This window comes from Antechinus flavipes, chromosome 1 (genome assembly GCF_016432865.1).
Source record: "Antechinus flavipes isolate AdamAnt ecotype Samford, QLD, Australia chromosome 1, AdamAnt_v2, whole genome shotgun sequence".
Taxonomy (NCBI): domain Eukaryota; kingdom Metazoa; phylum Chordata; class Mammalia; order Dasyuromorphia; family Dasyuridae; genus Antechinus; species Antechinus flavipes.
In genome coordinates this window covers 432,922,981-432,946,613 of record NC_067398.1, presented here as the reverse complement: position 1 = coordinate 432,946,613, position 23,633 = coordinate 432,922,981, and the positions used below count along the sequence as shown (strand labels likewise).

The 23,633-nt window shown below is 31.9% G+C and overlaps 1 protein-coding gene across 7 annotated transcripts in view; it reads left to right on the top strand.

Annotated features, from left to right (window-relative positions):
- Positions 1-23,633, top strand: part of RALYL (RALY RNA binding protein like) — an 801,687-nt gene that overhangs the window by 291,451 nt on the left and 486,603 nt on the right. The window lies entirely within an intron of this gene.

The following is a 23,633-nucleotide window of genomic DNA, read 5'->3' as shown; positions in this document are numbered from 1 at the left end:
TGTGACATTTAGGAAATAATTTCTTCACCCAAAAATACCATTCAATTTAAAAAGCTACACAAATACATCCATCCATCCAAACATCCATCCACACATACCCACACATCCACACTCCCAGTTACCACAACTTATTTAAGCATTCTTCTTTAATTAATGCAATGCCTAAAATTTCAGCTCCTTCATTAGGCAGGTAAAAGTCTACTGCTCAATCCCATTCTCTCTTCTAATGGTGGAGATTGAAAAATTTTATTTTTCTTTTCAGGGACTTAATATATTGATTTCAGTCATTTTAATTTACTTATGTCATAGTTCATTCTTACTAATTCTTACGAAGAATTCTCTCTAGACAAAGAATTGTATTATTTGTTTATTTGTGGGGTGTGATGCTAGCTGAGAGCATCATTCTGAATCTGATAATTGTGGGAAGCTAGAGATAGCACCTATGTTCTTTTTTCCCCATGTACTCCCTATGTACAAGGATTGAATTATATTTTAAAGTTCTAGCACTGTAAAATAGTCTTGTGAACATTCATCTACTGTACCTGAGTCAAAGTCATTTTGAGAAAATATATTCTTTGCTTTTTAAAAGTGATAATATTTGTTCTTTTATTTTATATTTGCTTTTTTATTCTTTAAAATAGTTCAGGAAAATATTTTAAAGATTAATTAAGAATAAATTAAATTATAGTAGTTAAGAAATTAAATAAATACTCTCCTTAAAACAATATAATTTTTCTTATAATGTAGGAAATTTTTGTATTGTGTCACTATCTCTTTTTGAAAGTTTCATAACAGTCCAATTCTACAAGTTCCAAATTAATTAAAAAGGAGTTAAAAACAAAACAAAAACCCACCAATATAATTAAGCCAGGCATTTTAAAAGTGAATTTATGCAGGTAGAAGAGAGTAATGTGAAATGCTCAAATGCATAGTGAATGAATTTGTTGCTATCACTAATTGACCTCCTTTAGATTAATTTTCAAACTTTACATGTTTGTTTAATCTTAAAGCCTTCTGATTTATTCATGAAGTGTTTTTCTCCTTGCTTTAAAATAGCTCTTGTCTAGTCAAGCATTTTCAATAAGATATTCTACATCCTGAGTTTTTTTTTTTTTTTAATAAGGCCTCAGATTCCTTTTGTTTTTGTTTCTCCTTAAAAATCATGTCCTTTGGGTGTTCATTAAGTAAATATTGGAAACTACTTCTATTTAGATAAATCTTACCAATTTAAAGTTTGGGAGGAGGTTGGTGTCATTCAAATTGAAATGAAATTTCCATGCAATGTTTAATTTTCAAGCTATGTTTCTTCTCTTCAATAGTATTTACTACTATGATCAAGCATTTGAAATGATCTGTATAACATGCAGATTAATACATTGCTCATGAATGTTTATGATTCTTTTATTATTGTTATTATTATTATTAAGCCAAATTAGAATTATGTTCTTGCAGAATAAGAATATTAAAAAATGGAGAGTGGTAACTGCATTTGCTTCTTCAGTAATTGCGTTATTGCCCAAATCATCACTGCAACTAAGCATTTTGCTGAGGGAACTAGAACGGGAAAGGCACCATCATCACCACAACCAAAGTCAGGGTTTCACTGTGAAATGAGCTTTTAGCTAAAGAGCATTTCCAAGGAGAAAGGTTAGATCAGCTGGGAATTCAATGTCAACAGTACATGTAGCTTTTCCTACTCCAGTAGTTTCATGCTTGTGACTCTGTGAAAGGTCATGTTGTTATTTGCAGCAAATTGTCAAAATCGCTGTAGTTCTTGGAGTAAAGAAAACTTTTTGGCATAAGTACCAATGTACCTTTTGGGAAAAGAAAACTTTGAATGGCGTTGCTTGCCAGACTTTTACTTTAATTGGTCACAAACTATTACTGTTTCAAAAAACTGTGTAGACATAATTTAATCCCTGAATTACATAGTTTTAGCAATGAATTTTCCAACTTCAGGAAATAAAGACTATTTCAAACAGTTTATAGGGCATAGGATTTTAGAGCTGGAAAAGAAACTTAGAGATTATCTAGCCTATGGGTTCTTAATTTGGGGTCTCTAAAATTGCTTGAAAAATATTTTGATAACTGAATTTCAATATATTTTATTCATTTGTCATCAAATGTCTTTCCTTTTATGCATTTAAAAAGATAATTCTGAAAAGGAATCAATAGACTTAACCAGAAATTATTTTATTTCTCTTTGCCTCAATTTCCTCACTCTAAAATTAGTCAACCTAAAAGATTTAGGGGTCAGATATGTTTATAGAGATACGAGAGACTCAAAAGAGCCAGTGATAAGCAACTGAAGCTTAGTGAAATACTAAGAAAATTACAGATGAAAATGTAGATAAATTAAATTTCATTCATGACATATAAGAGATTGCTATTAATATTTCATGGAATTTAATTGTAGGAAAAAATTGGCTATTCACTGAAGCAATAAACACACAAGACAGTCTTTAAGTATTTTGGGTCTCAGAAAGCTGTTGTGGATACTGTTCCCAGCCTTACTGAATTTATGTAACTATTTTCATAATCTGACCTGCAATAGATTGTATATTATCAGTATTCATAAATGAATGTATAATCTTTGAAAATCATGCAACAATTATTATCAAAATTGTGAAAATGAGAGTTAAAAGGATCAACTTTGTGCACAAAGAAAGTTACAACCCAGAAGATCTTCCATTTCATACATGAAGAACAATAAGTTAAGAAATCAGGAAGATAACATTGATGCTGTGATATTAAGACACATGATTATTCTGAAACTGATGATGAAAAGTTGAGACTATGTTGTGCTTCAGCAGAATTGTTAGTGCAAATTGAAAGACTGCAAGATATTGAGAACTCATAAGAGAAAGTTGAAAAGCAGTAAAACTTTACTTTTGTGTATTACTTTCTTTAAAATGGTGCTGAAAGGTAGAGTAGATAATTGCAAGTAGTAATAACTTATTTTCATACATGAGTTAACTAAGACTAAATCCAGTCATATGAATATTAACTTAGGACTCAAGATTCCAAACTTCAAAGTTTTTTTCGGATCATCATGGCATGGTTTCTGTTTTTTTCAATTAAAGCTTTTTATTTTTCAAAACATATGCATGGATAATTCTTTGACATTAATCCTTGCAGAGCCTTGTGTTCCAATTTTCTCCCTTTCTCCTACTCTCTCCCCTAGATAGCAAGTAGTTATATATATGAAACATGGTATAAATATGTTAAATCAATATATGTATACATATTTATACAATTATCTTTACAAGAAAAATCAAATAAAATCAGAAAAAAATGAAAAAGAAAATAAAATGCAAGCAAAGAACAATGAAAAGAGTGAAAATACTATGCTGTGATCCACACTCAATTCCCACACTACTCTCTCTGGGTGTAGATGTCTCTCTTTATCACAAGATCATTAGAATTGGTTTGAATCATCTCATTGTTGAAGAAAGTCATGTCCATCAGAATTGATCATTGTATAATCTTGTGGTTGCTGTGTACAATGATCTCTAAGTTCTGCTCATTTCACTCAGCCTCAGTTCATGTAAGTCTCTCCAGGCCTCTCTGAAATCATCCTGCTTATTGTTTCTTATAAAACAGTAATATTCCATAACATTCATAACCATAACTTCTTTAGCCATTTTCCAATTGATGGGAATCCATTCAGTTTCCAGTTTCTTGCCACTACAAAAAGGGCTGCCACAGACATTTTTGCATATGTGGGTTTCTTTCCCTCCTTTAAGATCTTTTTGGAATATGAGCCCAGTAGAAAAACTACTAGATCAAATGGTATGCACAGTTTGATAGCTCTTTGGACATAGTTCCAAATTGCTTTCCAGGATGGTTGGACCCATTCACAATTCAACCAACAATGTTCAGTGTCCCAGTTTTCCCACATCCCCTCCAACATTTGTCATTATCTTTTCCTGTCATCTTGGCCAATCTGAGAGATGTGTTGTGATATCCCAGAGTTATCTTAATTTGCATTCCTCTGATGTGATTTCTGTTTTAAAACAATATTCATCATACATATCTTCAGTGATCCTTGAGATCCACACTATATTTATAGACCTACTCTAGTTATTAGGAATTTTTCCCCTTTAACTGATTCAGAATCTGCCTTTTAATAATTTCAATACATTGATCATATTTGGCCTTCAAGTGGAAAACAGAACACTTTGAAACCCTTTTCTTGTCAGTCAAGCAATCGATAAATTTAGTAAGCCTAAATTCACAAACTCACAATTTCATGTGGAAGACAGCATTCAAAGAAATACATATAGATGAACTATATATAGGATAAATAGCCAATAATGAACAGACAGAAGGAAATAGGATTTAGAGGGATTGGGAAATGCTACATTTAGAAGATTAGGCTTTAGCTGGAATGTGAAGGAAACCAGAAGGTAGAAATTAGAAGGAAGAACATTGTATGAGTGCCGAGTGCTATCTTCTCTGGACACAGCAAAGAAGCCAGCATCTCTGGATTCAAGGAGTAAATGGGGAGGGGAGGGTTTAAGGTATAAGATGACTATAAAGATTTTGGGTTATGGAAAGATAGGAATGCCTTTGAACACCAAATAGAAGTGACATGGAGACATCGACATTTATTGAAGAAAGAATGACATGATTAGACTTGTGCTTTATTGAAGAAAATCACTTTGACATCTGAATATAGAGTGAACTTTTCAAGTTATCTTATACTTTCTAAGTCTTCCCTTACTTTTTCTTCCTTCCCTTCCAATCTTAGAGATAATTACCATTAAACATAAATATGAATATATGTTTAAAATCATTCTATACATTTATAAGATTTTTTTCTCTAAATGCAGATAGTGTCTTCCTTCATATGTCTTTTATAATTAGTTTGGTTATTTATAATAGTCAAAATGACTTATTTACTCAAAGTTGGCCTTAAAACAATATTGTTGTTACTATATACGATGTTCTCTTTGTTCTGTTAATTTTTCTTCATTATTTTGTGCATCTATCCATGTTTTTCTAAGATCACTTAACTAATCATTTCTTATTACACAGTAGTATTCCATCATGATTATGTACCATGACTTGTTAAGCCATTACCCAATTGATGGGTATCCCAACAATTTCCAGGTTTTTGCCACCTCAAAGAGAACTGCTATACATGTTTCTTGCATAGAGAATAAGACTAAACTTTTAAGTGGTTTTGGATCTACAATGTTCTGGGTCTTGATTGTAATCTTCTAACATCAGTACCTAATGGACTCATCATCATGAAAGAATCTCCCTTCAACTTGAACTCTGCATTGGATATCTTCAATGGCACTAGTATACACCATTGGCACTATAAATCTCTTTGGCTTAGGCATAGATTAAAATTACTGGTCAGCGGGTCACCATTCACGGTTATCTTTGTTGTCCTTTCAGTTTTGCATGTTTTGATGTATGCTTGACAGACAGCTTGTTGTAAGAGAGCCTTTAAGATTGCATCATAGAAGCTTAATAAATATATTGATTGAATAGAAAGCATTTTAACAAATAGTCAACAAACAGAAAGCAGAGTGGAATTTTGAATTTGTAAAACTAGAAGTATCAAACACGCAACCTGTAAGTCTTATGCAGTCCACAATACTATCCAGTGTAGTCAGAACTAAATGAAAGTGTTGTTCCTATTGGATTTTAGTGTATTTATGTATGTATTTTTTTTAAAAAGAAATATATAAATATAAGCGGTATCTCTAACTCAGTATATAGCCTATGGGGATTTTCATGTTTGGTTTAGTAGCCCCCATTTCTATTTGAGTTTAACACCATAGCCCTATGCCTATCCATAATTTGTGCATTGATAAAAATGTGGTCCACTCTGAAATAGCTCTCACAGGAGCCTTTCTGTTCCTTAGAACTACCCTCATTGAGGCTTTTCTTGTTGGATATGTATATTTTTGTAATGAAAATGTTATATTTATAAAATCTTAACAATCACATTGTGTTTCCAATGTACAAACTTAACTCTCTCTCCATTTTATGAGATGATACTGCTTTGTATTCTTCTCCATAAGATTTTACCAACATTTTTCTCTTCTAAACTTGAATTGCTCTTGGATACCATGTTGTTCTGCTTGTGAAGTAAGGAAAATCATTTCTAAGACTCTTTTGGTCACATTATCATGTTAATTGCTTTACATGGTTTGAAATTTTGATTGAAATTGCAATCATTGTCTGTGTTCTTTCTTCTATTAGCATCCTATATTTGGCAATAATAACTTATTTTTACAAGTCAGACTGGAATTTTAATTGCATACCATATTTTTTCATTTTCCATTACTTTTTGGTTTCGTACTAATTCTGATATTTGCTCTTATAAATTAGTGATGTGATGGTAAAATGTTGATTCAGCAATAATTCCTACATCAATTACAAACTACTTCATGTCTTTCAAAATACAATAATATTATTTTTGTTATTATTGTTATCATTTGGTTCTCACCATGTATAGTAGATTTGAGCATCTTTATAAGACAGGAGGTTTCTATACAAGTCTTGGACATTTCTCATTCTTTACTCCTAACCCACAATCTTTCAACTGTTTTTTTCCTTTATCATTAATCTTTTAAAAATGTAACACTAAGGACAGGATACATAATCCTTATGTTCTGTGAACAAGACTGAATAGAATGGGGGCTCTCACGTTCCTCACTCTGGACATTATATTTGTATATTTTCTAAAATGGTAGTGCGAGTTTTAGTTAACATGTTACTCTGTTGTTGAACATTGACCTTATTGACCTTAAAAAACCTATATCTACTAATGTCTCCTTCATCTTCTTCTTGTGCTTTTAACTTTTTTTCAATTCAAATTCAAGTTTGTAGATATTCCTAAATTATATGAAAAATTTAAACTCAAGAGCTTATTATTTGTTGACTTTGGCTTCTCTTCCATCCCCCAAAGCTAATCAGTCATAAATCCATTAATTCCTCATTGAATATTTTTCAATTTCTTCTCTTCTTTTTTCACATCAATTAATTTCAATTTAACTCATGCTTAGACTACTATAATTGGTTCCCAGACTGAAATTCCTACTATCAGTGGTTTCCCCATATCTGCATTGAATTTTAGTAGAAAATTAATTTTTTGAAATTAATTTCACTTTCATCACTTTACTGCCCTGCTTAAGAACTTCCATTGCCTACTTATTACAAAGAGACTGAAATTTACAGCCATGTAAAATCTCCCTTGTCTCATTTTAAGTTTGGACTACTTATCTCCCAAATACTTCAAGATCATTTAAACTCCAGATATGTGCTTGTATTGTTCTATCTAGAATGCCAAAACCACAGATTTTTCAAGGTCTAATTAATTTCTTTTAACAAAATCCAGTCATTCCATTCTCAACTTATATCAACGTTTCTATCATTTAAATTCACTGTTGTCAATGCTAAACCTTGTGTTACTTATTAATCAGTAAGCATTAATGAAGTTTGTGAAGCACTGGGCAAAAGACAGCTTCTGAACTTGATGAATTCACCACAGAATGATGGAAACAAGAAAGAAATAAATACATACAGGAAATATATATACTGGGAAAATAAGGAAAAGTCAAATGGGGAAGGCATTAGAATTGAGTGATCAGGAGAACCTGCCTGTAGACGATGGAATTTTATCTATAACTTCAAGGAAGTCAAAAGTTAGACATGAGGAGAGAGAACATCCATGATTAAGGGACATCCAGTGAAAATTCTGGGAGCTGAAAAATTGTCTTGTTCGATAAACAGGAATGGGGTCAGTATCACCATATTGAAGATTATATGGGAGGTAGTAGTCACAGTTATAAAAAACAAAAAGACTGAAAAGATTGATGAAGGAGCTGGGTTATAAAGGAGTTTGAATGCCAGAGATTTCAGCTTTGATCCTGGAGGTTTTATGGAGCCAATATAGTTTATTAAGTAAAGGTTAGAAGGTGACATAGTTGGACTTTTGCTTTAGGAAAATCATTTTTCTGGCTGAGTGGAGGATAGACTGGAATGAAGAAAGACTAAGAACAGGCACTCTACCTAAAACTATTACAGTAGTCCAGATATGACAAAACAATGATGTCTCAGATGGCTCAGAATTATGATAGTTGCAGAGGACACATGAGGTCTCATTCAAGGAGACATCAGAAAGGTGAAATCACGAGGCTTTGGTAAGAAATTGGATACTTCTATTTTTTTACTTAATTTATTACATCTATATCATGTCTTAATTAGTTGAAAAATATCTGGGAAAGATACTGCCTTATTTTCTTGTTACATTGTTGTTCTTACTCCATTTCATAATAATTTGCATATATTAGTAATTCAGTAAATACTTCAAAATGAATGAATGAGACATAACTTTTTAGGTGTTCCCCTTCAGAAATGGCACAGACATAAATCTACAAGTGTCTATTAATAAATAATTAATGGATTTTCAGGGGAAACTATTGAACTTGGCCTTTATAAAATGTACATTTTAAAATTTTAGAGCTCTCAGTTCAAAGGATATTTTTAGTGTGTTATTTGTTATTGACTTCCACATGTGTACTTAACACTTTATAGGACTCAAAGGTACATATGATGGTTCTGAAGTAGGCTTAAAGAGTAATTGAGACCAAAGAAGAAAAACATAAGTATTCTAGCAAAGAAATTGGAATATTTCATCTGTGAGAAAGAGTTCTCATTTTATTTCTTAATGTCTTCCAGTGAAAAGTGCTAAAAATTTCACAGTTGAGCAATTATTGGATTTTTTATTTTGTTTTCTATTCATCTCACTTTCTTCTTATTGTCTTTAGGCAGAAGACCACATTTGAAGATTATTCTTTAAAAAGCTTTATAATATAAATTGTTGTATATTAGACATTGTAAGTGAAAACTTAACAATTCCTCAGAGAGATAAAGGAATGAATTCTGTCATAGACACTGATAATTGTTACTATTTTAAGAAGTAACCTACTGATCTCAGAAACTATTTAGTATTCATAAAATATCCTATAGTTTTTAAATGTGACTTTATTGTTCCACTAATGACTCCTGTTATGGTCAGGTAGTGTTGATGTGATAATGTAAACACAACATGTAATTTAAAAAAAAAATCTTACTTAAAAATCAAAAGAATTATATGTTTAAGCTCAACTTTAGTTTTATGTATGCTGGATAAATAGAAATTATTTTCTGTTGGTTTCAGTTTTTTAATTAGTCATTTAAGATTTTTCATCATGGACATTCTTTTAATAATAATTGAGTGTAAAACTATTCTGGGTATTTTATCAGAAAAAAACCCACAAAGATTAACAACTACAGTCAGCATGGTTCAATGAAAATGAATATGAAATCAGGGGACCTGAGTAATCAATTCCTGCTTTAACACTTGCTATCTGTGTGACCCTAGACAAGTCATTTAACTATGTTGACCTCCATGTTCTCATCTATGAAAAAAGTTATGGGATTGGATCTTTCAAATTCCTTCTAGGTATGAATCCATAGCCCTATAAATTGCATGTTTATTATATAAAAGTGATCACAATTTTTTAGACACGCACTACAAAGAGATTTCTAGTAAGATAAGCACATACAGATGTGTATTGTGGTCAAAGAAAATCACAACACATTGTATATATACAACATACATTGCATACTCTGAAATAGTCAAAACAAACAGAACTTAAATTAATGGCCAGAATTTCCATATTTCCTGTGTTTCAGTGGGCTACATGTTAGCATCAGTGCGCTACATGTTAGCATTAGGTTATAGAACTGTTCCTGAAAAAGACAGAAGCACTTCATTTGGGCCTTATTTGGATAAAAATTTAGCAGAAAAACATGGGCTAGAAGAACAAGTATGATATTAAGGAAGCTAAAAAATAAAAGTCATTCCAGAAATCAGAGGCAGAATATTAGAATATGTTTCAAATTTTCAGAGAATGCCTGTTATAGCAAGTTTATAGTTTGGGGAATACTATGTTGCCAACCACTGCAGATGTTTGCAGGTCAAGTCATATTTCACTGCGGAAGAACTGCATTTGGAAGTTACATCTTAGCCAATTGAAGTAGCCATCATAACTCTAATAAGCCAAATGATGTTTCACCAAGGAGACATCATTTAAGGCCCTGGGCAACTAGAGAACTGTTACTAGATCCAAAGTCAATTTCAATTCCAAGAAATGGAATAGAGGATTTTGAAGCTCGTGAAGCATCATTTCCCAGAAGGTTTGCCTGGCATTGTTAAATTGCCTGACCTGTTCTGAGAAATGACTTAGAATTTGAGTCCTGTATCCCACTGCCTTGATTACCAAGTATTTATGTGCATGCAGTGTTCAGACTGAATAATAATTTGTACTGGTATAAAAGTTTTTCCAGGCACTTTCACATCTAGTATCTCACCCTGCTGGGGTGGAGGTGGAGGAGTAAATTAGAAATTATTTCCATTTTACAGATGGAGATGTAAAGGTGAAAACCCAGTTTTTGAATCATGTAGTTTTACAATTAGGGGACTTTAGCTCCAGTCTCATCATTTTACTGTTGAAAACTGAGGTTCAGAAATGGTAAGTCATTTCACAAAGTCATATGGATCTTTAGGGGCTTTAACTGATGTATACATAAATATGTAAAAAATAGAATGCAAGCATGTTAATTTCTATTGATTGCAAAAATTTTCTAAATTTAAAAACCGAGCTTCCTAGTTTTTATTTCTAATTGGATGTTGCATTTGCATTTCTAAATATAATTGTTTATATCTTGAGGTTTTTCTAAAATTTTTACAGGGGATTGTGAGGATTAAATGTATACACATTAAAGTGTGTACAGTACTTTATGATAATAAAGTAAAATGTTATGATTTAAATGAAAATATCATTATTATTTCCTCACAATTCACTTATCTAGATATTGTATATTATATCAATTAATTAATACCCAAAATTAAACATAAGTGCTTTCTCCTTAGAGATTTAGAAGTGGGCATTAGGAACTATATATGGCTAACAACCCCCACTTCTCATTCCAATTGTGCTTGAGATGTCTTTTCAATTGTTGGAAATGAGAACTAAATGATGTATCCATAGATACATCCAAATCAGCTATGTGTGGTGAGCAATGTTCTCAGGAGAATTTATTCTTCTGAGATTTTACGTTTACTTCAGCTGTTCTCTCAGATGAGTGAAAAAAATTCATAGTGTTGCAAATTAATAAATATTCCAAAATCAGTGATTGTTACAAATGCCTTCCTAATTTATTTCTTTGTGTTGACAAGATATTGAGGCTTTCTGTTTAAAGGTTAAACAGATTAGTATGGATGGGTTGAGGCAAATAATTAAGTTAGAAAAAGTATAGAAAGACAGAAGCTACCATGCTTTGCCAATTTTTTTTAACATACAAAAAGTTAGAATTTAGATTAAAACATCCTTCTCATTATTGGACTGCTATTCAAAATGCACTGTCTTTTGGTCTGACCGCTTATACTATTTTACTTTGATCATTGCAGTCACTTTCATCTCTTTCACCATAAATTCTCTTTCTTCATTCCTTGTTTCTGTTTTATGATATTTTATCTTTGCTTGGTATCAAATTTAAGATGCCATTCATATGCTATGTAGGGAACAGTAGAATATCAATGAGAATTATCCCATCATCCCCTCTGACCCAATACTCATATTATACTTTATCACCTTTAATTTCTCCATTAGTGTCCCTGTCATGTTCATTATCTCAAAATTTCAGATTCATCTAGGACTCATTCTTCCCCATCATCCCTATATTCAATCATTTGCAAAGGCTTATAATTTTAATCCTGAAGTAGCTCTCAGTACCATTCTTTCCACTTCCACTGAAGCTAACCCATTTATGTTCTTGTCTTGTAGAGGTATTTTCACCTATAACTGACCCTTTATGACCCACTTTGGGGTTTTCTAGGCAAGAACACTGGAGTGGATTATTTCCTTCTCCAACTCATTTTAGGAATGAGGAAATGTTAGGCAAACAGGTTGAAGTAACTTGCCCAGGATCACATAGCTAATAGTTGTCAGAGGCCAGATTTGAACTCACAAAGATGATTCTCTCTGACTGGAAGCATGATGTTCTATCCATTCTGCCATCTAGTTGTCCTTATGTCCTTATCCCTTCTCTCTCAATTTGCAAACAACTTTTAACTGGTTTCCTTGACTGTAGTGTCTCTCTTCATATCATTGCCTAAGTAATCTTAATGTCCTTGCTGAAGAAAGGGAAAGAAAAGATGAAGTCAAAACTATCTGAACACCTTTAAATAATATCATAAAACAATTCCTGAAGCAGCAGTACCCACATAGTCAAAGTTAAATAATTTTATGATGAAAGACAACTCAATAGGAAAGGTCTGTCACACCCGGGTGATAGAGGAGCGCTATCCACTACAGGGCAGCTTGGCCCCAGAAAACCAGGAACAGCCCTTGGTAGTCATTCAGCCATTATCAGCTTCTGCTTCCAGAGTTCTCAGCCTGTAAATAGTAATGGCATTGAACAATTACTCAGGGGATTACAAGGGTCTCTTTACTGACTCTTGAAGCAGTGGCTTTGCCCATACTCAGATACTAAGGTCATAGTCCTAGTGGCAGTGCCATTGTGAGAATAAGGATTTAGTACAATACAACTTGAGGCCCCAGTGGAATTGGGACCCTATTAATAATGCAGTGTTTGTAGTCACTCACAGATCAGAGCATGGGCCAGGAAAATAATAAATACACATATCTCTAGATTTTGGTACCTTGGAAGAACTGAAAACTTACAGATCCCTAGACATAGATCTGATAACAGCTGCACAAAACCTACAATGGTTGAGACAGTGTGCCCCTTTCAGCCTGGAAGCAAAGGTCTACTTTAACAAAGAGTTAAAAGTCAACAGATAGACTGGAAAAATGATCAAACAATGAAAAAAAAATCTTTTATAAAGGCTTCATTTCTCAACCATATAGAGAACTGAGTGAAATTTTGCAAAAGTAGGATAATTCCCCAATCAATAAATGATCAAGCGATAGGGACAATTTTCAGATGAAGTAAACAAAGGTATATCTAGTCATATGAAAAGGTGCATTAAATAACTATTGATTGGAGGAATAGAAATTGAAACAATTCTGAGGTGTTGCCTCAAGCCTTTTAGATTGGCTAATTGGATAGGAAAAGAAAATGACAAAAGTTGGAAGGGATATGGAAAAAATGAGATATTAATTCATTGTTGGTAGACTTGTCAACTGATTCAACCTTCTTTAAAGGAATTTGGGACTATATTCCAAAGAACTATAAAACCATGCATACTATTTGACTAGCAGTATCATTACTATATCTGTATTCAAAAACCAATAAAAATAAAAGGAGAACCCATATGTATAGAAATATTTACAGCAGTTCTTTTATGGCAGCAGGGAGTTGGAAAATGGGAGGATGCCCATCGATTTTGGAATGGCTGAACAAATTGTGCTATATGACTGCGATGAAATATTATTGATGAATAGGATGCTCTCAGAAAAACCTGGAAAGACTTCTATGGGCCGATGCAAAGTGAAATGTACTGTGTATAAAGTAACAGCAATGTTTGTAAGATGATTAGCTATGAATGACTTAGCTGTTTTCAGCAATAGAGTGATGCAAGAACAAAAATGCTATCCATCCCCAGGAAAAGAGGTTATGGTATCAGAATACAGATTGAAACATACCTTTTAAACTTTATTTTTCTTGAGGTTACTTTTGGTCTGTTTTCTTTTGCAACATGAATAATATAGAAATATTTTTTCATGTCTATACATGTATAATCTATATCAAATTGCTTGCCTTCTCAGTGAGGGGTTTGGGAGAAAAGGTTTTGGAATTCAAAGTTTAAAAAAAAAGTTATAAAGTATTTTACATATAATTGGAGGAAATAAAATACTAAATTTAAAAAAAAAGAGGAAAAATAGGAACAAGGTAACAATAACTTCCTATCATCACAGGAAGCTGTGACAATAACCCAAGTGAAACATAATAATAGCCGAAAGTAACATGTCTAAGGAAGATTGTAAGGAATATGGACCTTGAGGATTACATTTGAGGGCCAGTGAAGCAGTAACTTCTGCTTCTGAGTAAAACAGATCAGATTGGTAGAGTACCATGAGGTGTGATATTAGTAAATTTTTAGGGAATATGTGTCCAACCCACACATGAAGAAAGAAACTTACCTCCCTTGATCTAAATGTCTTGGGGGGGGGGAAGCCCTGATGACCTTATTCTAGTTACAAGTTTGCACATGTATGTAATCATCTACCTCACCATTAACAAGATAAAGTGGTTGAAACAATAGACACACACACACACACACACACACACACACACACACACACGGACAGAAAGACACAATGTCCTACTTCCTAAACAGAGTCCTCAGAATCCATTGCCTTTTTCTGATTCTTTTTCCATGTTGAGACTGCCCTTGATTTTCACTTTAATTTAATGCTGCTGGTTTTCAAATGCTTTGGGAGAGCAAACAGTACAAATTGCCCTTGGTGCCAACCTATGTATGTGCCTGGTTGTTTTATTCCTAGCTTAGTTGTTTTATTTCTCTGTGAATCCTATCAGAAGAAAAACATTTTAAAGTAGTTTAAAATCCAGATGCACCATAAATAGATGTATAGGCATCAAGCATATGCTGCATGGGCACAGGCTTTCTAATGCTCTCTTAAAGTTGCTTGCTTTCAATTCCAAACTTGATATATAGTTCTCAGTAGAGCACTTTACTGTGAAATATTGCATAATGATATAGAGTCCAAGAAAGAAAAAAAAAGCCTGTACTCACACAGTTTCTATAAACTATAAAAAGAGTTAGGGATAAAATTGACTTTTCTATAAAATAGTTCATTTATTGAGCCATACATATGAGAGAAACAAAATTGACTATAGCTGATCAAGTTGGATATAGCATTTGCTATAAATGAGAGAATTGGAAAGATAAATTGCAATGACTCAAATATGTTATTATACTATGAGTATGAAATAAACAAAGGAAGATAGCACTCATGGGGAATTGTGAAATGCAATTATTATTAATTACTTTGAATCAATAGGAAAAATGAATGATTTTTAAAGTTAATATCCAAAGAAGAAAGAGGTAAAAAGGGACAAATTCATTGCTAGATTGTAATATCATTGCATAAAAACAGCTGTTAAGAATAAAGATAAATAATAGATAAATGGATAGATCTACAATTTCAGACTTAGAAATAAGTGAAAGAAGTATGAATTACAAAACTTTATCATGAACTCAGAAACAGAATCTCAGAAGTCATCTAGTTCAATTTCATTGCACATACGAATTCATTCTAGAATATGATTAATAAATAGGCAACTATTCTCTACAAACCGTATTTGGGTTGCTTTGATTGCTAGGAATTTTTTTCTAATATTGAACCAAATACATTGGTCTTACTCCTGGTTCTGACTTTAGGGTTAAGTAGATTATGTCTAAACATTTTTCCATGAGACAACCATTCCAGATCTTAAAAATAACTTACCCTTTCTTTCCCTCCATCCTCATTTTATCTTTTTCTATTAAACATTCTCATTTCTTCCAAATGATTTTCATTTAAATTCCTGTGACTGTCCCTAGTTTGTCTTTTCTGTTAATGCTTTTAAAATGTAGTAACTACAAATCTACAGAGCTCTCTATAAGTAATCTGATCAGAGCATGCATTAGCTCCCTTTCCTCATTCTGCACACTTTGCTATATCAGCATGATCTGAGGTTATATGAATCATGTTGGCAATTATTACTATGAATGAAACTTCATTCTTTGGACTCTAGCTTAATAATTTTCAGTCCACCAAAACACGCATGGTTTTGTTTGTTCTTCTTTTCCTATAGGTACTAGTTATTAGTTACTAGTTTGTTTGTTGTTCTTCTCCTATAGGTACTAGTTATTAGTTACATCACTCCCGTTATAGATATCACAGTACTTTATATTTATTCCAAATAAATCCCATCTTATATATTTAAATTCACTTTTTCTGCAATTTGTTTTATATATTATTTTATCCAATGTATTATCCCTCCCTCTTTACTTCAAATTATCCATAAATTTAATAACCACACCATCTATGTATAGTCTTTGAGTTGAATATAACTTGCCAAAAAACATAGCCTACAAATTTAAAAATCATATTTCTTTGGAAGGAAATATTTATAACATTAGTTACATATTCAATACTTCTAGCATTATAGATTTAAGGCTAACTTAAATTTGATTGAGAAAAAGTGGGAAATACCACCTACATTCAAAGCAATATGCCATTTTCTGGTTTCTAAGAAAGCAAAAGTAATACAAATAATAAAAAATTTAAGTGTCTTGTGCTTTTCCAAAGAAAACAGCCATTTAAATCCAAATATTAATAAATACAAAAAGAACATTCACCTTGGTAAAAATGAAAGTTTATACAATGATGTGTAATTCAAGGCACAACTTCACATTGTTGCCAAGATAATCTGGATATATGAAATCATGTGGAGCTTGACTAAAAAGACTGCTTTGGAATGCTATGAAATGTTCACATGCCTTTTTTTTTTCTTTTTTAACAATGAAGTCTAAATGGATTTAGTCAGTTGGCTTGCTGCTTATATTTGTGTTCTATGGTATACTATTTTCAGAACATCTTTACAAGTTGTGGAGGGTTTTGTCCCCACATCAAATGTGAACATAAAGAAATACTTTGTCCCACTTATATCATGAGATTTCAAACAATTCCAACTGCTACTGGATTTTCTTTCCTTTAGACATTTAGACAATCAAGGTGATGATTCATACATTTCTTTTGCCATGTGTGATGCCTGAAGTCCCTTACCTATAACTGAAATCTCTGGGATTCATTAACTTAAAATATGGGCATATAATGGAGAAAATTGTTTTCATTAAAGCCAGTAGTAGCTTGAAATATTTATCTATTTCTAATATTTTGAGGGAATGAATGTTTTAGAACATGTTTGTCAGAGTAAATAATCTCTCATTTGTCTCTGATTTGAACTTTTTTCATATTTTGAATTGCATTTAGGGAATGATCTTCTAAGACTGTGGATTATATATTATTTTCTGATCTTGTATCAGAATTTTGTTTCAAATGTTTTATTATTAGCCAGAAAGAGGAGCTAGGAAGAAAAAGCATTATACAATGCTGTAATGCTCTATTGCTAATAAAATTATAATAATTGTCAATATTATTGTTATTATCATAGTTGTTGCTTTTGTGACTAATAGTGTCCCTTATTACTGTAAAGAGTTTGGGATTTGAACCTAAAATTTCATTGACATAGGGATTTCCTAATGAGAAAGCTCCTGACCAATGCAAATTGGAAACTGGTTTGCAATTTATGGTCTAAGGTCATCATCATAGTCTATAACATATTGCTCTAGATGTAACACTACCATCTATAAATCATCTTGGTAAATGAAGCAGTGTGGTATGATAAAAAGAGTATTGCTTTGGTATGAGAGGATCTGTGTTCAAAAGATTCTTCTGATCCTTTACAGGTTATGGGAACCTAGGATAAACATTTAACCACTCTAAGTCTCAGTTTCCTTAACTATAAAAGAGAGTTTAAAATATCACCTACATTAAAGAATTGTTGGGAGCCTCAAATGAGATAATGCAGATTAAATATTTTGTAAATTTTAAAGCAATATATAAATATTAACTGTTATTAGAAACCAGGCAATTAGTCAACAAACAATTATTAAGCATCTACCAAATACCAGGGATTGTCCTAAGTGCTGAGAATACAAGGAAAGGCTCATACAAAAAATGAATAAGAAGAAAACAACAAACATATATATGTTTATGTTTCATATGAATATATATACATATATATATATATATATGTATATATTACTTCTGCCATTGTCTTCTTTAAATCAATTACATCAGTAAGAAGCACATTTTCAAAGCTCCAAGGGATGGTTCCATACCTCTTACAGTTCCTTTTGACCTTATTATATTATGTGCATTATATAATAACAATGAGAATCACTACAACTCAGAAGGGACTTCAAAAGTCATTGAATTCATAATAAGCAGGAATATCTTCTAGAGTAATGTGCAAATGTGGTCATCTATCTACCCACTTAAAAGATTTGCAGCAATACAAAACTCTCCCTTTTATTTTATTTTTGAATAACTTTCATTTTTTACTTTTAGAAATCCTGAGTTTTTAACATCTAACTATTGTTTCTGGTTTTGCACTAGAATAACAGGAAAAACAAATCTAATCCTCCCATCATCTGGTAGCCCCTCAAATATTGAGGAAATTATAGTCTCCCACCTAAATTCTATCTTAAACATCCTCAACATTCTTTATTCCTTCAAAAGATGCTTATAAAACATTGTTTATAGTTTTCTCACTGTTCTAGAAATCCTATTGGTAAGTTTTGCGTGAGCGCATGTGTGTGTGTGTGTGTGTGTGTGTGTGTGTGTGTGTGTGTCTAAGTGTGTGTAATTTGTCATCTATTTTATCTGTGTATGATGCTTCCAGTGTATATAAATTTTCTTGAACTGGTACACATGAGCTATACATACACATATAAAACTATCTGGGGCACTTAAAGATTAAATGATTTATCTACAGCTATATTACTAGTTTGTATCAGGAGCAAGACTTGAATATAGGTTTTCCAAATTCCAAGGCCAACTGTACATTTGCTGGGGCACTATGGGACTCTATCTTATCATTATCATTATCAGTACTTGAAATGTGGCAAATAGAATGGAATTAAATATTCTTTCATATCTGAATATAGAGAGTAAAGATAGATTGGGAAGAATTCTAAATATTTTGCAAATATACAAAATATTTTTCTGGAAAATGTGTGATAAACATGATAATAATTAAGAGAATACAACTTGATATAAAAAAATCTGATTGGATCTCAATGGGCTCATACCTAACTACTTTGCATGAATCTTTAGAATCTAATATAATACATGAAATGTATTATGATATAATTGATAGACAATTTACTTAAAAGTGAAGAAAACATGGGTTTGTGTCCTACTTCTGACATATGCTACTTGTGTTGCTCTTGATAAGTCATTTAGTCTGTAATTATCTCCAGGAAACTCTCAAAGACAGTAAATTGCAAAGCAATTACAATGTGAAACTATAGGGAGAATTCCTTCAGTATGTATTTCCTAAACAATTCTAGTCATGGGTTCAAATCATAAAAAGCCACCAAGGAAATGCAAAATCTAATAATGGGATGCATATATACACCCATGTATTTATGTGCATTTATATACTACTTATATATATGTATATATTTATACTAGATAATCTTCAACTTTATATTTGCATCATAACCATGCCAACCTTTTGTTATTAGTTATGTCAGACACTGAGAAGAGGGGAAAATTCATTTAGTCTACATTTATCACTATTCTATAACTGAATTAATAAGATTACTAATAAGTCACATGTATTATATCATTACATTTGTGTGTTTCCGTGTGTTTCTTAATCTTTAATATTATTCTCTTAGGAAAATAGGTGTGGTAGAAGAGAATGTGTATTCAGGAAACTGATGTCAGTCATGCTATCTTTATATAGAAGATGTGGAGATGTAAGCTAAATAATAGTATGTAGGTAGTTTTGGAAACTAGTTAAATTACTACACTCAAAAAGCAGTGAAGGTGGAAGGTAATCTGTACTGAAATGGCTAAAATATGATCTGTTTTTAACTCTGTGCTTTTTAATCTCTTTTTTTCTTAATCAATTAATGAATGAACATACATAAATGAATCTATTATAGTCTAGGTAGTAGGTTTTCTAGCCTGAAAAAGAGATTAATTGAGATATGATTTTCAGGTATTTGGTATTTGGAAGATACATTAGTCTTTTTTTCCCCATAGCTCCTAAAGGGAAGAGTTTACAGAGAGGTAAATTAGGCCTGGGGAAACCAAAAGCAAAACTTTCACTAGAGTTATCTGAAAGTTGACTAGTCTATTTCAGGAGCTTATTCATAGATAAGACATGGGTCAAGTATTACAGCACACATTGGGGTGAGGAGGAAGGCCAAGGGTAAGGTTATGTTAACATACCTGATTTATGCACTATGCATTTTACCATCAGGAAAGAAAGACAGACAGATAGACAGAAAGAGAGACAAACAGACAGACCCACCTACACCCACACACACAAAGAAAGAGAGCGACAAAGAGACAGATAGAGACAGAGACAGAGACAGAGAGAGAGTCCCTACTCACCAGAGATTTTGAATTTACAGATCACATAACCACTTGTTGGGGATATTGTAGAGGGAATTATTGATTAGGCTGCATGGGCTTTAAGAATTCTTCCATTTCTTAGATTCTGTGCCAATGATACTATAATTGTGTGTATGTGATTAAAAATATTAAATTTTAGGATTTTTATAGGATTATACATGTTTTTAACTAGTTTTTCAAAGGAAGAATATGTATTGGAAAAAATGAAATAATACTTTTTAAGGTTTTAAATTCAGTGATGATATAAAGATTTTAAGAGTCTTCTAAAAACTGTCATTTATCTAGAGTGATATGATTCCCAACTTTTGCTACAGTAAGTTCTGGGGCTAACTTGGCTAGGAGAATATACAGGGGATGACTAACTAAATAATTGTTAGGAGGAAATTTTCTTAAAACTTGTGTCACAAATTTAGAAATAGAAGTGTTTGTTCTTTTTAAATTATCTTTTATTTTGATATTATTAAAAGTCAACCTACATATTAAAAGTCAACCAAGTCTAATGCTACTCAGAGTTAGATAGATCCAGAGACATATTTACATGATCATTAGCCAAAAGAAATTTATGTATATACCCTGTAGAGTACAATAGCACACAATATTCCATGGGTCTAAAAAGAGATACAAATTGCATATAAAAGAGCCATATATACTTGGGAATCTGATTATCCTTGTCCTGTATTGTTCTCTTATGCCTACTCTTTAAAACATAATAGATATTTCTTCCCTCAGAATTCTAATTAAAGATTGTCACTTTTTTGCTTTGTTATTATTCAGCATAAAAACAAATACCAGTGTTCATAAATTCTATTAATTTATTTGTTTTAATTAAATAATTTATATTGCAAATACAAAAAAACCTCTCTTAGAGTCTATTAACATTATTCCTTCACTAAAGTAACCCCTTTTTAGAGATATTTTCATTTCAACCAGTATTTTATGTATTACAATCAGTAATAGGAGCACTGTAATAGAGAAGACGCAAGACACTTGCAATGCTACATGGTTAAGGTTTGATGAATATAGAATAGCCTTATTGAAATTTTCTTTGAGCCATTTTATCAGCTTTCTTTCTCAGTCATGCCCAAATGAACTGCATTTTTAGTAGATTCTATCTGTTAAAAAGAAAAAAGACAACAGCTGCAAATTTTTCAACAGACTATTACATATTATGGAATATGAGAAAGAAATCTCCAACTACAATATTGAAAGAGTTGTTGTATTTTCTGAGAGAATAATAAAACCTATTTGTATATTCCCAGAGGGAGTTTTCTAGTGACTACCCAATTGGTACACAGTAATATTTATTAGTTATTCATGAGATGATAAAGTCCCCTCACTTGACATCCTTTTTCCTTTTCTTCATTCTGCTTTCTCCTTTCCTTCTTCCACTATTTTTTCCCTTCTGCCTAATTTTGACCATGCCAACCTTTTGTTATTAGTTATGTCAGACACTGAGAAGAGGGGAAAATTCATTTAGTCTATTTTATTATCAATCCTTTATTACATTATTGATGTTCTGGTTTTGTTGGGAGAAGTCTAGAAAAGGGAATAAAAGTAATACATAGGTTTGTGAATTATATTTGTATCTCATTTTCCTGAAGCATCATTTTTCCCTAATACCATTGGTGATTAAGTGTTAGCTATTTTAAGCATGAAGGGCAATTCTGTGTTTCATTTAAAATATGATAAGGAAGTCATTAGGTAACATTCACTAAAAACAAAGTATAGTCTCTAGAATATTATACCACTCTAAGAGAAGTCATATCAATTTCCATAATTAGAAATTTATTGAGTTGATGTTAAAGAAAAATAGCCTCCATCTTGTATTGAATAGTCTTCTATAGAACTCTACTTTGCTTCAGAAGTTATCAATTATGTTTGAAAATTAGCCCCCCAAAAGTACCTTAATACTCTAACTCTCCTTGATTTTATGATTATACCTAGCCTACTGCCAAATGGACTTGGAAGAAACTTATTGCTCTCAATAGGCAAATAATTTGTGGGGGGAAAAAACTTCCTGTAGAAGTTGAAAGCGAGGTGATTTGAAAAACCTTATTTTCAAAATGGTTAAGTGGTTGTCTCTCAGTGTTATTTAGAGTTGTGATATTTATTTTAGCACCCTCCTTTCTGTTCTCTCACTTCATGACATCTGGTAAACTTTACTGATAATCAAGGCTGAATAACTTATAACATCTACAATCAGTATGTAATCAGATCTGATGAAAAAAACATTCACGCATTTCTGTGTATATTTTTAAAATGCACTATTTTAAGCATTGCCATTTAGGATCTGAGCCTGAAACTCTTAACTAAGCACTGTTTCCTTAGATGCCAGTGCCCTTTGTGATAAATGGGACCAGTGGCCTTCAGTATTAAAGCTTTAATCATAGTAATGTCCTTCACAATGCAACTCTCATTTTCTGTTTTTTTTTTTTTTTTTGGTTTTTCTGTCTTTATGCCAGTAATAGTTTGGGAGCTCCTGTTGATATTTCTAGATCAAATACATTTATTATAAGAAGGACCATTTCTTCTTTCTTGGCATCCAAAATGTTTCTAAATGAAAATTAATTGCTTTTCATAAAAAGGGACATTTTACAAGAATGTGTAATCATATTAAAATAATGACTAGCTGAACTAATTGAAATTAAATGTGATACTGTGTGTTCCATATGATGTGGCCAGGGAGCTAGGTTTGCATGTTAAAAGTGCAATTCCAATTCTTGCTGAGCAGGTTCAGAAGTCTCAAAATAATTAGTTCTGTCAAATAATTAATTTTGTTGACAAGAAAAGTTGAGCATATACAACATCACATACAAGTAATTATAATTATTTAGAATGACAAGATGATGGGAAACAAAAATCATCAATTCTGACTGCCAAGAATGATCAGCCTGAGGTTCTTTCAGTGCTTCTAAGGCATGTTTTTCCTAACCTTTACTATGAGGAACAAGAAGTACATCATCATCATGGTGTTCATCAACATCATCATCATCTCGAGATTCATTTCTAAAATGGAAGGTTTTCAAAATATAGAATGTTTATAAAATTTTTTAATGAAAAATCATTAGCAAATCTTTATAAAATGATAAGCTAATGGACCACATTGGAAATGCTTATTAACTACTACATGTGTATTTTAAGGTTTTTTTAAACTTTATTATATCTGACTTACTGTTTTATTCTCCTTGCTCTCATATTTTATTTATTGAATATTGTTTTGTGACATATATCTTTTAGCTCACTTTCATTAAGAACCCACTTTATGCTTTAAATTTGTATAAGGAACTCACTTAAATTGGGTCAGTCTGCAAATAGGCATTGGTATTGCTTAGGTATGCATTTGTTTGATTTTTTTTAAATAAATAGTAAAGTAAC